This window comes from Gymnoscopelus microlampas (assembly GCF_963454915.1).
Source record: "Gymnoscopelus microlampas genome assembly, chromosome: 2".
In the NCBI taxonomy this organism is placed as follows: Eukaryota; Metazoa; Chordata; class Actinopteri; order Myctophiformes; family Myctophidae; genus Gymnoscopelus; species Gymnoscopelus microlampas.
In genome coordinates, this window is record NC_139939.1 from 11,720,174 (window position 1) to 11,733,609 (window position 13,436).

Sequence of the window (13,436 nt, forward strand, 5' to 3'; positions counted from 1 at the left end):
CTTTAAACCATTTTGGGCGGGAACCCCTATTTGTAACTATACCTTTGAAGATGGGAACCCCTTTTGGGTGTCCTGTTGCTATGTACAGTATATAGCAACATACATTTTTTGTAATTTTTTAATACATATTTGAAGTTTTTCAGAAAACTTAGGTCAGGATTTAGAAGGCGTTTTTAGAATCGGCCTCAGGTCTTAATGGGTTAAATCAGCGCTTACTTCTCAACATTTCAAGGACCCTCAGTTTTTGGCATGCATTATTAGGGCCACGGAACCCACAGACCTGTTAAGGGTCCATTTGGTTCCATTTGTACACTCTCAGAGTGCCGGCTAACGGTCCACCGAGTGCTGAGTGCCGCGCTACGAGCTTGTAGATCTGCTATTTTTGAAAAATCTTGAACATTTGTGCAAATCTTTGAATACACATATTTTTTTAAAGAACATTTTAACTCAAGTATTTGCTTCTGGAGGTCCCTGGAACAAAATATTTGACAAATGTTAGCTTTAAAAAATATATATTCAAAGATTTGCACAAAATGAGCAGATCTACAAGCTCATGAGCTTGTATATCTGCTATTTTTGATAAGCCAAAGACATTGAATGGGTTAAAGTGTCTCTTCTGTGTGACCCTTCATGCAAGTAAAGGTTATAGGGTTTGTTTAGTCGTTTTTTGTTTTGTTTTGTTTTTTAATAAGCGTTAAAGTAAGTCAGTAACAAGGGTAAGCAACTAGGTAAGTAAGTCAACTCTTTTTTATAAAGTGCCTTTCAAAACATAGTCACAAGGTGCAATGAGCAAACAAGTTGCACCACAGGAAATAAAAGAATAAAGGTTAAACAATATAATGAGAGCAATACAAATATTTAAACCTACACGGAAGGCAAAAACAAGATAAAACACCATAAAACAAAGTACCTACGGAGCAAATTAGATTTGAAAAGACTCTTGAAACAGTCAACTGACTCTGACTTTTTTTTCTTTCTTTCTAAACTGAAGGTAGACTGTTCCAGCGAGTGGCAGCAACACTGCAAAGGCTCGGTCACCCTTACTTTTAAGTCTGGTCTTAATGACTTGTGACTCTTATTCAGCACAGCACAGACTAATGACAAATGTGATTCTTGTTCTTGTGTCTCTCGTCTTTCATACGTGTTACCCACCACTGCTTTTGTTTGACTGCTGTTTAACTGCCATGATGACTTGCCCATCTAAAATGCTTTGCATAGTTTAGGGACAAAATACATTTCTGATCTTGTACGATATCATGAACCATCCAGACCTCTCAGGTCATCTGGGAGAGGTCTGCTTCCTGTCCTTACAACCACAAATAAATGTGGGGAAGCAGCACTTAATTTTGATGCACCACATATCTGGAACCAAACTCGGGCTGTTCTCTATCACCCGAGTGATCACTTTCACTCTCTACTCACAAGGATCCGTAAATAACGTAATGGTAAACGGTGCATTTATATAGCGCTTTTATCCAAAGCGCTTTACATAGATTGTGCATTTCATTCACCCATTCACACACACATTCATACACCGATGGCGGAGGAAACCATGCAAGGCACCAACCTGCTCATCGGGAGCAATTAGGGGTTCAGCATCTTGCTCAAAGACACTTCGACACTAACTCGGGGGGAGCTGGGGATCGAACTGGGAACTTTGCGATTTCCATCCGGCCGTTCTACCCCTGCACTCTGCCCCTGAGCCACTGCAACCCCCACGTCATCCAAAGATTTCGCCTCTGTCCACTTCCTGTTTAGATTTTTCATGGAAACGGCTGTATCTTGAGTTGCCTTTTTTTGCCCTGGATTTTGTGAGACATGTTATTTTCAACGCGCTGCTAGAAGAGAAGGGGCCGTCGCGGTTGGGATGATTTTTCTCTGGGCAACGCACATCTGGCCGTTAGCAAACACACCCGGATACCGGGTGTGTTTGCTAACGGCCAGATGAGCGATAATAATGGATCTACATTTTCTATGGCCAGTTGAAAAGGTATGAAAAGCGTGCATTTTTGGCTAGAGGTATATTCACATGAGAAGGGGCCATCACGGTTGGAATGTCTTTTCTCTGGGCAACGCACACGGATACCGTGTGTGTTTACAAACGGTTAGACAAGCGATCATAATGGATATACATTTTCCATGACCATTTGAAAAGGTAAAGAAACGAAAATGTATGGCAGTGGGCAAACACAGCCAGAAATAAGTCTGGCAGTGAATGAGTTAAGTGATAAATGCATACAATTACTTTTATGTTTGGTAATGTATGTTCTGATGACAATACTTGAGTACTTTTACTCAAGCAAAATGTTGCATTAACTAACTAGAAATGTGTGCACAGTCGAGCGCACATCTCCGCCAGGCCGGATGGAACTCATCTACATGACATCAGTAATTGGACCAATATAAGTGGCAGAACACACAATATAACTGTATTCAACAACACTTGAAGAGGCTGCTTTTATTAACCATCTTATGTTTGAGAAATGTTGAGGTGGACCGTATGTCTGAAAGAAGGACCAACACATTGGTTTACAGCTGCTGTTCCCGTGGAACTCAAGGTTTACTTCTTTGGAAGGAACAGTAACATGAATGACAGTGATCTGATTGAAGTCCATATCTTCAATACAGTTGCCTCCAGTGATAACTGGAAGAGGAGAACGTCCCCTTGAGGTTCCCTCCATGGGCTACGACCAGTCGACCACACAGCTGTACTGGTAGAAGATATTATTTACATCTGGGGAGGGGATCTTTACTGCAACGTTCTTTATGCATTTGATGTCGACACCCACATGTGGTTCAAACCCAGGGTTTCTGGAACTGTTCCAGAGGGGAGGTGGCGTCACACACCCTGTGTCTTGAGGAAGGCCATGTACTGTATATCTATGGAGGAGTCGGGGGCACGGTGGCGCTGTGAATCCTCCAGACGACTGGATACACTAATGACATCTACAAGTTGGACACCACCACAATGGTCTGGTCTTTGATTAACACCAGGGGCACATCACCACCACCTGTTTCAGGTAGTCACTCTGCCACCATCATCGGGACAAAGATGCTTGTATTTGGGGGGCGGGGGCTATAGGGACCACGGGGAATTCTATAACAAGGTCAGAGTGTTTGACACAGAGACCAACAGCTGGCTGAACACACCCTCCGTACACCCTCTCCCAGAAGGACACTGGTGGGATCATTCAGCCTTTGCCTACAATGGAGAGCTGTACCCGAACCCCCCCCCCCCCCAGCAAAGATTTGATGGGTTAAGGGTGGGAGAGTCCAATACAGTAATAAAGACGGGATGAAACATGAATTATGTTTTCCAGATCTTGAGCGGTGAGAATGGCTTAAATGTGTGTGCATACATTCTCTCCAGCTCTTTAGTGAAAAGAAATTGCAATTTCAGGCCGGGATACGAATTTCATCCATCCAGGAGAGAGAATTCATACAATAGGATACAGGATAAACAAGTGAAGATAGAACTAACAGCAAAATGAGCAGACAATATTGGAACTGAAACACTATAAAACTGAACCTGATGAATGGTCTCTCTTGAAGTGTCCTTGAAGTCTCCTTGAAGTGTCCTTGATTAGTCCTTGAAGTGTCCTTGAGCAAGACACTGATCCCTAATAGGCTCCATGCACAGCAGCCATATTGGAAAAACATTGGACCCCTTCCTTACTTCCTTCACAGGTGTTACCAATGGTACTAATGAAGGCTCTGTTCCATTTAGTGTAGCACAGTGGTTCTTAAGACTTAATTTCAAGGACCATAACTCTGAGAGTGTACAAATGGACCCGTAAGGGTCCATTTGGTTCCATTTGTATACACTCTCAGAGTTACACACCCGTAAGGGTCCATTTGGAACCCCCTCAAGGAACCATGAGGGTCCCTGGACCACACTTTGAGACCCACTGGTCTAGCAGAGTGATTCCAGTGAGCCAACATGCACAATACCAGCACCCTGACTCTGTCTGACCAGAATGGAACAGAGCCTTCAATAGTATCATTGGGTAACACCTGTGAAGGAAGTAAGGAAGAGGCCCAATTTCTTTCCAATTTGGCTGCTGTGCATAGAGCCTATTGATCCTGGTGAGCAGGCTGGTGCCTTGCATGGTTTCCTTCACCATCGGTGTGTGAATGTGTGTGTGAATGGGTGAATGTAATGCACATTGTAAAGCGCCTTGGATAAAGCACCATTTACCTTTTACATTCATATTGAAATGTGTGTTATGCTTGTCACTTGTAGATTCCCAGTCATACAGAAGGTGCACATTCTGTTGTGACTGGAATCTCTTCAATATACTGTATTTATCTGCACAGGAAGATACTTTTGAATCCTGAAAATGTAGTTCTGGGCATAATGAGGTTTACACCCAACGGAAACGCTATGCACCTACTGTGGAAAATAATTTCCCCCTTGAGGACAAATTAACTAATCTGCCGAATGATGGATGGCAGTGTGCTGACACTGGTTCCACTGATTATATCCAAACACTTGGAGGCAAAAATAATGTGACTCATAATCATGTGAGGAAATAAAAACAAGAACTTTCACTATACTGTGGTTGCCTATGGGCAACCTTCATGGATGACCTATAGCAGCCACTTACAGTATATGTGAGGCCCTCGTCACTGAACGGAACTGTGGTTTGTGTGTGTGTGTGCGTGCGTGCGTGCGTGTGTGTGTGTGTGTGTGTGTGTGTGTGTGTGTGTGTGTGTGCGCGTGCGTGCGTGTGTGTGTGTGCGAGAAGCATGAGGTCTAGACAGTGTATGATGTGGAGAATTGAAGCGATGAATCTCTGATCATAAGATTTCACCACAGTTCACTTAATAAGCACACGGTGTGCAATGTGAGTCTGTCTGGGAAGCACATAGAGCCAGACTGAGAAACATCACAGACAGACAGACAGACAGACAGACAGAGTCACTGAGAGAAACCGATCATGAGACAAGGAACTGGAGACAAGGAGAGAAGAGGTAAATGTTAAAAATAAATGTTAATAGCCTTTAAGCTATGTGAAAAAAATGGCTTATCTCTGCCAGTTAGAAATGGCAGTCAGTCACAGACATGAACACACAGCCCGCCTTCATCTCTCTGTCTGACTATGTCATGCAGCTGTTTACATGAAGCACCAGTTAGCTAACATGACCAACTTGATCAACTTCACAAACTTGTCAAACTATATACCCATACTGTATGAGGTAAGTACTGGCAGATGATGGTAGGTGTTGCTCCATCTCAGCAGTGTTGATTTTGACAGCAAATTGTGATTAAGTTTTAGTCATAGTCTTTTGACTAAAGTCGGGCATATTTTAGTCATCTGAAATGTTTTAGTTTTTGTCTAGTTTTAGTCGATTAAATATCATCATATTTTAGTCGACTAAATCTACAGTTGATTTAGTCGGCTAAAATGTATTTCGGCGGTGCCTTGATGGCGTCCTAATGGCTGATTTTACACTTGGTTGCATGCTGAAAATAGCCGATCTACAAGCTCACAACGCGTCGCAGCGCGACGCGTTGTGAGCTCGTAGATCTGCTATTTTCAGAGCGCAACACCCGAGCGTAACCAAACATAAAATGACTTGTCTTTCAGTTCTACTGGATCTCTTCTCCACTGGTCCCTCTCTAACATTTTAGTTTTCATTTTGTTTTTATTTTGTTTTCGTCAGTGAAAAAATGTTGTCGACATTTTTCGTCATAGTTTTAGTCGTCGAAATCAACACTGCATCTCAGCCATCCATCTCCCAGAGGTCTAGCACAGTGGTTCTCAAACGTTTTCATGTCAAGGACCCCCAAATTGACACTTATTAGCCCGCGGACCCCCATTTCAAAAGATATGCCAAGGACCCCCATAAGAGAAGATTTTTTCCGGCTCTAGCAGTGATTCTCAACCATTTTAATTTCAAGGACCCCCAGTTTGACATGCATTAGGGCTACAGACCCCCATTTAATGGCATTTCTATCACTTTGACCGCAATTTGTAACTCTGAGAGTGTATAAATGGAACTGAGAGTGTACAAATGGAACCAAATGGACCCGTTAGAGTAACAGACCCATAAGGGTCCATTTGCTGCCTAATCTTTCATTTAGCTGGGGACCCCCTGGAAGTCCCTCAAGCACCCCTGGGGGTCCCCGGACCCCACTTTGAGAACCAATGGTCTAGCACATTGAAAAGGGGATAGACGCCCTCGTTCTCAGCCGATGCCGACAATAAGCCACTCCAACCTAATACCACTTACTTACTTACTTACATGCTGCCTAAATGAATCTTCATGTGGGGGCAGTTGAGAGGCAGGCATGTGTGAGGTGGTTGCCAGTACATACCTCTGCTAATCGACAGTGGTACATCAACTCAACCCTGCTCTCCTTCTTCTTGTGGTCATACAAAATGAGTGCGTAACGTCTGGCTACACAGGCAATGACTTCTCTAGATTTGTTGTCAAACTCGAAACACTGGCCATGTACACATATGATCAGTTTTTATTTTCTCTATGCAATCTCTCTGCAATGATGTAACTTGTGATGTGCGGTGGTGTAAAGTAACTAAATACATGTACTCAAGTACTGTACTCTACTCCACTACATCTCAGAGGCAAATATGGTACTTTTACTCCAATAACATTATTTGAAAACTTTAGTTACTAGTTACTTTGCAGATATAAATTATTACATTATAAAACATACATTAACCACTTTAGCCCTATTTTATACCTAGGTTATTTGAAAATAGCCGATCTACAAGCTCACAACGCGTTGCATCGCGACGCGTTGTGAGCTTGTAGATCGGCTATTTTCAAACATTTTAGTATTTTTACTTTTGATACTTTAAGTACATTTTGATACCAATACTTTTGTACTTTTACTCAAGTACATTTTTTTTTTACCTTTAACAGAGTACTTCTACAGGGCAGTATTGATACTTTTACTTGAGTAAAACATTTGAGTACTTTTTCCACCAATGGTGATGTGATAATAATGTGGAATTTTGTGGAAAAAAGAGCAACAAAAAAACCTGCTCATCGTGTCTCAGCCAGTCAGGGCATGGCAGGCTGAAAGGCACTGGCAAAGGTTATCCCCAGCTTTTCGCAGATTGCAATGATTGGCAAAAACCGCTCCTTGCCTGTACAGTCTGGCCTTTGTGCATTACCTTCATAATACAAGAGCAACATTTCATATCAAACCTTTATTTATTCTCGAAGGACATATCAGACATATCAACAAAAGCACGTCAGTGTCTTCCCACTTGACGATGACTCGTCACTCGTGTGTGTCTTGGCGAGGTGGATGGCATGTACTGTATAGCACTATCCTGGTGTCAAACAAAAGCATCTCCATTTACTCCACATCTTTGTCTCTCTTGTTGCCTGATAGAGTTTGGGTGGTCATATCAGTCAAAAACCATGGCAACAATAACTTTTTACCAGCATGCAATGCAGGTCTACAAAGAGACTCAGCACTTGTCATTGTCGACATATTGTCGACATGTTTTCGATCATTGGCTGTCCTTTAAGCCAATGGGGATACTTTCCCATACTCTGAACGGGCGGTCTTGTCCTCCCAAGCTATGGTACTAGACACGCCTCTCGCCCCGGCTACTATACACGCCTGCCGTCGGTTCAAATCGCCGTGACACAGAGTAATAAATAGGACAACATTTAGCATGCTGGTATATATGACTGAGTCATGTCTTGTTTTTCTCTCCCAAATAGCAGCGAAAATATTCTTTTGAGAATGCCTTCTCCATTGACACTCTCTTTGTTCTGAAACTGATAGAAGTCTCCTAATGTGTGGCAAATTAACCCCTGAGTCCATCTGATGCTGTTCAGACTTCTTTTTTCCGCTGTGCTGTAGGTGCTTTCAAGATCAGGGTCAAGATCAATATCTTTGTTTTAATTTTGTATTGTTACATCTTACATGATAGTACATTAAACAATAACAAAGAACTAATAATAAAGAATAGCCGCAATAATAAACAATAACAAATAAATAACAGAAAATGGCAGCAATAGTAAGAGAGAGATGAACAAAGTTCAAACAAAATGTTCATTGGTCATACGTTGGTCTTTGGTCGCTTGCGGTGAAAATATGTATTGGCATTTAAAATACTGTACAACAATAAAAACACCATTTCCATTGTGGTCCACTACATAAAAACACTCAACACAGAATAAACTAGAAAAGTGTGCTCCTCAGAGCACAGGTCTCTGCCAGGCCGGGTTGCCTACCCAGGGCCCTTTGGAAGCCAGTCATAGCTAATTGGAATGGGGTCTGACTCATACATCTTGATCACATGACCGTAGTGTGTTTTGAAGAAACACATATGGCAGATAATGTAATCTGGCACAGATAGCGAATCCAGGGGGGCAGGGTGTCCCCAGTGTCATGGCTGGCTCAAATCCATGACAAATAAGGGAAGGAATATCAGGTGTAAAATAAATAACAAATGTTTATTAAAGAATGAACCTAACATAACTACAATATAAATGGATGGCATACATGGCATCCATTTATATATATATATATATATATATATATATATATATATATATATATATATATATATATATATATATATATATATATACATACATACACAAGCTCACAACAACCTGTTCAGCTTGGGGACTGACTGCCCATAAGTCCGACATCCCATTACTCCGACTACGTGGCTTCCGCGTGCGGTTAAGGTTAGGGTTAGGGTTAGGTATAGGGTTAGTATAGTAACAGTCGGAACAATGAGCCGTCGGAACAATGACATGGCACCTTGAGCTTGTAGATCGGATATTATCAAATAGCCTATGTATAAACTAGGGCTAAAGTGGTTAATGTATGATTTATAATGTAATCATTTATATCTGCAAAAGTGCAAAGTAACTAGTAAATAAAGTTTTCAAATAACTGTAGTGGAGTGAAAGTACAATATTTTCCTCTGAGATGCAGTGGAGTAGAAGTAAAAGTATTGCAATTTGTAAATACTCCAGTAAAGTGAAAATACCTCAACATTTTACTTAAGTACAGTACTTGAGTAAATGTACTTAGTTACTTCACACCACTAGCCACGGGGCACCCACTTTGAGAAACCCTGCCCTGGGAGGTAGTTAGTTATTGCTCCACACTCCCTAGGGAGCAGGGAGGGAGGGAGGGAGGGAGGGAGGGGCGGGCTTTATAAGTCCTCCAATTGTCAACCCCCCCCCCCCCCCACACACACACACACACACACACACACACACACACACACACACACACACACACACACACACACACACACACACACACACACACACAGACAGACAGACAGACAGACAGACACAGTTTGTTACAGGCTCTGCAATGTTTGGATGTAAAAGATCAAAATAAACAACTCATAATGTAACATTACCCTACATGAACATTGAGTAGAGTTGTCGGTGTTTACCAGAGTGGTGAAAGCTGCTATAAACAGCTTGTGACAAGACATTTTCTCCATCTGACCAAACAGAGGTGAGTTTCTACAGGTGACTTAGCTTAGCTAATTAGCGGCTTAGCATTAAAGGAATTGATGGAATGTGTGTTTAATTTCATTTTATTTTAATTTATTTTATTTTACTTGGTAAAGCAACAACTAGTCAGGATGAAGCATTGTTGTGTTGTGTGATGTGATGTGAAGTGAAGTGAACATGTCATGTTGTATTGTTGAGTTGTGTTTGAGTGTGATGCTAAGACAGGCTATGCAGGCCTAGTCAGTGGTATAAAGTAACTAAGTACATGTACTCAAGTACTGTACAATTTTGAGGAGCTTTTACTTTACTGGAGTATTTAAAATTTCCAATACTTTTACTTCTACTCCACTACATCCCAGAGACAAGTATTTTACTCCACTACAATTATTTGAAAACTTTGGTTACTAGTTACTTTGTAGATTTGGATTATTATTACAAAACATACCACTTCAGCCCTATAGCCTATATACAGTAGGCTATTTGAATATAGCCGATCTACAAACTCACAACGCGTCACATCGTAACGCTTTGTGCATAATGAGTACTTTTACTTTTGGTACTTTAAGTATATTTTGATGCCAATACTTTTGTACTTTTACTGAAGTAAAGTTTGAATACCAGACTTGTACTTGTAATAGAGTATTTCAAAATTGCTGTATTGGTACTTTTACTCAAGTATCAGTAAGTATCATCAGGATCCTGGATGGCTTGGTTCCAGGCTTAATAATTTAAAAAAAAATATTTTCTTAAATCTCCATGAGAAAAATTAATGGGTTTTCTATCTGTGACACCACAAAATGGCCGCCACTGCTATGCCCTATAAGTGTATACAGGGTATTTGCACATTTATAAAGTTTACAATTTAATTTGATTCAATTTTTTTAAATGTTTGAAAACATATGAACAATGTCTTCAACATGGAAATGATTATGCCGATTATCTGAAAAAGTATTGCGATTATCTCAAATACTTGCGATCAGGTGATTATGTAATAATTGTGACATACCTAACTTTTCCTTTGCTGGATGCTGCTTCTGCTGCTGCAGTTTGTGTTGTATGATGTTTTTGTTGTATGCTGTTGATGCTGTACGTGTCATGTGCTGATGTTGTTCAAGATGTAGCTCTGTTGCTGTCAGAAATTTTATAAACACAAACACACCCCACACACACACCCACCCACCCATACACCCCCACACACATATCTACCCCACGCTACCTAGACCCTCCAGAAAAACGCGGGCAAAAATCCTTGATTATGCGGGCTAAAACTCTTTTATGCGGTGAAATTGCGGGAAGTTGCGAAATATGCGGAAAGTTGTGAAATATGCGGAAATATGCGGCAATATGCGAAATATGCGATATGCGAAAAGTTGCGAAAAATGCGAAATATGTAAAAGGTTGCGAAATATGCGGAAATACTGTATGCGATGCGAATCGCATATTATGAGATGCGAATCGCATATTATGCGATGCGATGTGTGTATTATGCGATGCGATGCGCATATTATGCGATATTATGCGATGCGATGCGGCCTTTTTGAAAAAACGTTACCCCCACATAATTATGCGCCATTTTGCTGATTATGCGGTATATTCTGCGATCGCATAAACGCATTTTTATGGAGGGTCTAGCTACCCCACGCTTTGTTGCTGTATAGCTCTGTTGCTGTTGGGGCCCGGTGTGGCAGTGAAACATGTTCAGTGACTGTTGGTTTGTGGCTCTGGAATTGAAGGCTGATCTGCACTATCAGGTCGTGTGTGTGTGTGTGTGTGTGTGTGTGTGTGTGTGTGTGTGTGTGTGTGTGTGTGTGTGTGTGTGTGTGTGTGTGTGTGTGCGTGTGTGCGTGCGTGCGTGCGTGCGTGCGTGCGTGCGTGCGTGCGTGTGAGATAGAGAGAATTTGCATTACATTTTCTTTAGACATAGTGCTCTGTAAATCCGGGCCATTTGAAAAGGTCAGTTTTTGGTAGGTACAACAGAGCACTCCTGCAAACTGTGGAAGCCATTTTTAGCCAATCAGGATGGAATATGAAAAATTTGAAAGACCCTGTTTAGTTTAATGACTATACAGATACTGTGTAGCGAATTGCGTGATGTTTGAACAAAATCTGTAGGAGTACTATCAAAAATTTGTTTTGCAAAAAGCGGCCTCCTGGTGGCGCTATAACAGGCCCATGTGAAAGACGTGGGGCAGAGGTTCTGAATTGGCATCCAAGGAGTGTGTGTGCACATATTCGCTGCAATCAAGCCAACAGTGCTGGAGATTAGCTGTACACAGACAGACAGAATGACACACGGACACATGGACGGACAGGGTGCAAAACATAGAATAAAAGAAAAACTAAAATAAGATGAAAACTAGATCCTTGGAGCACAGGTCTCCGCCAGGTCAGGTAGGTTATTGTGGCCTCCTGGTGGCGCTATAATAGGCCAATGTGAAAAGGTAGCCATTTCTTCTTAGGCCTTGCACGGCAATCGGACACTGCATTCATGATTTGAGGCATTTTGTTCAAAACAATTGTTTTGCTAAATTAGACCTGCTGGGGGCACTATAAGGCCAATGTTAAAAGGGTGGCTCAACATAGTGTGAATGTGCGTGCAAAGTTTGACCGCAATCGGATGTTGAGTTCATGATTTGCGGCATTTTTTTCAAAACAAGCCATTACTGCAAACTAGATGTAAATCTTAGCCAATCCGGATGGAATATGAAAAATCAAACACATCCGTCTTGATCACATGACTATAGAGATCATGTGTACCGATTTGCGTGAAATGTGGATAAAATCAGAAGGAGCAATATAAAAAAAATGTTTTACATAAATCGGCCTCCTGGTGGCGCTATAAAAGGCAGATGTGAAAAATGGGTTTTTCCTTGACCTCTAGGGAGTGCGCTTACAAAGTTTTACACAGATCGGTGCAGTTATAGGTAAAAACACGAATCGGCCTGTTATAGCGCCACCATGAGGCTGATTTGAACATTTTCAATTGGCATTTCTTCCTCGGCATAGTGGAAATGTACGAGCAAAATGTCAAGGTAATTGCATGCTGTGTTCATGATTTGAGGCATTTTGTTCAAAACGGAGCACTCCTGCAAACTTTGGAAGCCATTTTTAGCCAATCAGGATGGAATATGAAAAATCTGAAAGACCAGTTTCGTTTAATGACTATAGAGATACTGTGTACCTCCTGGTGGCGCTATAAAAGACCCATGTGAAAAAATCTGGGCAGATTTTCTTCTGTGGCATCTAGGGAGTGTGTGTGCACAGTTTCACTGCGAGCAAGCCAACGGTGCCGGAGATTAGCTGTACACAGACAGAATGACACACGGACACACGGACGGACGGACACACGGACGGACGGACAGGGGGCAAAACATACTCTCTCGCCATGCCTTTCGGCCTGGCGGAGACAACAAACACGGAGCAACAGTGCATTGTGTATGGTTCCTACTTCTAAATGTTATCCATATATGTATGTGCATTGTGCACGCTGCACACAATATGTGTGTATAAATATCTATTTACATGTATCTTTACAGTATGTGTATGTGCAGATCTACAAGCTCAAAACTTGTCACTTCGCGCCGCGTTTTGAGCTTGTAGATCTTAGAATTTATGAAAAAACACAACAAGTTAAAATATGGAGATAAGAGGTTTGTGTGGTCAGTCTTGATATTCCAGTGTGCAGGGTGTATATTTAATCAGTCTTGGGATTCAAGTATCATGTGCCAGTAATCAGTCTTGATATTAAAGGTGTCATGTGCCGGTCGAGGAATTCGAGGTTTCATAACCCAGTGAATACTCTCAGTATTCAAGGTGTCCAATCCAATCCAACACAACTTTATATATAGAGCACATTTAAAAACAACAGAGTTGACCAAAGTGCTTTACAGTGAAAAAGTTAAAAAGACACAAATAAGAACACAGTAAATCACAAATAAGGATCATAAAACTCAAATAAA